The following is a 3,323-nucleotide window of genomic DNA, read 5'->3' as shown; positions in this document are numbered from 1 at the left end:
GGACATTGACCATCAGGCCATCGACCTTCAGCCAGGCCACACTTACCGAGAGAAGCCCATCCGCATCCTGCATGAAGCAGAGCGTAGTACCAGAAGCCGCACCATCAAGTATATCAAGGTTCAGTGGAGCAACCACACCAAAGCAGAAGCAACATGGGAGTGTGAAGACTATCTCCGATCTGAGTTTCCGTACCTTTTTAGCACCTAGCTTAGGAATCTCGGGGACGAGATTCTTGTAAGGGGGATAGGTCTGTCACACCCTGTTTTCACTACCACTTTTTCTGTAATTCAAGAATCTGAGTTTTTTTTTCAAAACTAATGTTGTGAGTGCCATGAATGTCATTTTATGCTAGTATGCTTGATCATGTGATATCACAAACCACATTTCTCATGACTTAAATGTTTTCAGAACCCTTTTATTATTTCTGGTTAAAGTAAAACCCTCCTTTGAGTTGCACTACATGCCCTTGATGGCAAGGAGTGTTCTTATCCAAAGTTGGTAATTTGGTTCTAGCACCATTTTAGAGCACCAAAAACATAATATAATTATTTTATGAATGATTTTCCTAATTTATTTGCATGTCCAATTCTGAGGCCAGAAATGGTATTACTATATGAAAAAAATACTTGTCTCCCTTTGAAAAATCTGATAAAATTTGGAGATGATCAGAAGGACATATATTTTCCATACATAAGATTTTAACCCCTATTTATATTATTATTATTTGAGTAAAACCCTGAAAAACATTTCTGTCTGTTTTGACCTTTTGAAATATTTCCAAAGGAAATATTCTCAATAAATTCCTAGAAAATTCCAGTGGTATCCCTATGCCATATTTGGTGTCCATATAAAGTTTCACCTTTATCCAAGGTGATTAAGGACACCAAATAAGTGCAAAACCCCTTATGTCCAGATTGCAGTTAGAGAAACTCTACATCGCAAAGTTTGTCCAATAGAGTTGAAACTTTGCACGAGTGCCTAATACCTCAAATGAGGGTCGCATACCAAAAATGGGATTTGTGGGACATAATTTTCCCACACTCTCTTTGGAAGGAACATATCTGGTCATTTGGTGATGTTTTCAAGTTTACAAAGCTAAACTTGTCCAATGGAGGTCAAACTTGGTGAAACCCCTTGTTTTAGCACCAAATCCAGTCATGTTAAGTTGCAGAACCAGTGGTGGGGTGCAACCACCCAAACCACTGTCGAGCACCTTCTGACAGATGGGTAAAATCCCTCCTAACCTCAGCTAAACCCCTACCCTTTCTCCCAGACTCTCAGATTAGCTCGCCAGCATCAATGCCAAGCCCCAGTCAACTTGGCCCTCTCTGGTTCAAAGTAGAAATGACAAAATCCCCAATCTAAGCTTCATCTCAAGGCTAACAGCACGTGTTTTTCTTGTTCCCCTTGACCAGCAAAAGCTCCCACGGGTCTCCAATGGCTAGCCATATCCCAGCGAGTGCCCAGGACATGCTAGACACGTCCAAGGCACCCAAGGCGCGCCAGCATGCCGTGCCATACCAAAGCTGCGCTCTGGGCGTGCTACAGGGAGCCACTGAGGTGGGGGCGACGCTCTCGTCCAGTTCCAGCCTCCCCCGAAGTGTCTAACCTCTTCCCCGACAGCCCCTCTGCATCAGGTGACCATCAGGGCCCCTCCTCTCCCGCTCTAAGAGTTGGTGCGACCCGTGCCCGCGCACACCAGAACCGACCAGAGATGTGTGGCCATGGATGCTCGTCTCTCCTCTCTCTCCCTTCCTCGCCGTGAGTCCTGGCAGTCCCAAACCATGTCATGAGACCGTGGTTTCGACCCCAGCTCCTCTCTGCACCCCGATGCGCGCCATGGTAAATCAGCGGCGCTCTAGAGTCGGCTCACCGTCGCGGGCCTATATATAGCCTCCCCCCCTCGCGCTCCAGCACCCCTCAAACCTCATCGCAGCAACCTCTAGCACCTCCCTAGCCACCCGAGTAAGCCAGCAGAGCCCCGATGCCCGAGATCGACCGAGGCCCCTCCCCCTCGGAGCTCCGGTCGATCTCCAGCTACACGTCGGCTCGTGCGTCCCTCTGCCCCCCAAATCACTCCCCGTGAAACCATGAATCTTTCCCCCTCTTTCCCAAGGAAATCCGTGCCCCTAGATACCTCCTCCACCTTCGCCCGAAACCCCTCCGTCGCGGATACCTCGTCGCCGTGAACCTGAGCCCCTCCGACGTTGTCTCGACCACCATCAGGTAAACGACGATGAGTTGGACCCATTCCAGTCGTCGTTAGGGCCCGAGGACGTCGGTAGGCACGCCGGCATGCTCGTCCTCCTCTTTGGCCAGAGGTAGGAGATGACCCCGACAGGTGTGCCCCACCTATCGGTGGACCATCTCTCTGTCGCTCGCTTCCCGCAGCCACTGACCGCAGGGTCCCGCACGTCAGGTTCAAACCTGACGGCGCGCTCGCCTTGGCAGGCTAGCTGGCTGGCCTTTGGGCCGGCACAGTCCTAGGCCTAGCCAGGCCAGGGTCTGTAGCCCTTTTCTGTTATTTTTAAAACATGTTTTTCAATGATTTTTGTAAAAAGATTTAACTAGTGAAATAATATGGTATTTCCACTGTTATTTTTCTAAAAACATGTAGTATTTATCAGAACCTTTAAAGTAATTTTTGCAACAACTATTCTATTTTATAATAATAAAAAGGATTAATTTGGAATAGTTTTGCGTCTGTTAAGTTGATTTTAAAAATATTAATTCACTTGAAACTGAAGCAAATATTTTTTTAAGTAACAACCTGGATTTATCAGAAATAACCAACATTTTTAAAATGACTTTGTGATCAGTTTGAAAGTGAGCTACTTATTATTTTATCTTTATACGACGATAGAAAACCCATGTGACGAAGGAGTCGGAGCGGAAGACCTCAAAGACCCCGGATACCTAGCTGACCAAGGCAAGCAACCCTTTGACCATGTCTGAGCTTATGTTATGATGCATACTAGTGTAGCAAATATTTTTGTTGCGTATGATCATAAGTACCGGTAAATCATTGAAGTGATATTACCGATGGCTCCTCCGGAGCACATGCATTGAGCTTGATCTTACCACCTATGAGGGTCATGCTAATATCATGTTGACAAGTAAAGTTAGAGTAGTATTAGCTTGAACATGATGATGGCATAAATCAAAGGTTTATGAAAACCCTGTTGGGTGCCACTAATGCCCGAGGGTGATGATGAGTTAGGTGGCCACTTTTGGTGAAGTGGTGCACCGGGTATTTTGAGTGAGTATAGTTTCGGAAATGGGAATAGATTTATGATGTGTCGACCCTCCAGCCTTTCATGTA

Source organism: Hordeum vulgare, chromosome 5H (genome assembly GCF_904849725.1).
Source record: "Hordeum vulgare subsp. vulgare chromosome 5H, MorexV3_pseudomolecules_assembly, whole genome shotgun sequence".
Taxonomy (NCBI): domain Eukaryota; kingdom Viridiplantae; phylum Streptophyta; class Magnoliopsida; order Poales; family Poaceae; genus Hordeum; species Hordeum vulgare.
The sequence above is the reverse complement of the archived record's forward strand: the minus strand, read 5'-3'. Positions refer to the sequence as shown.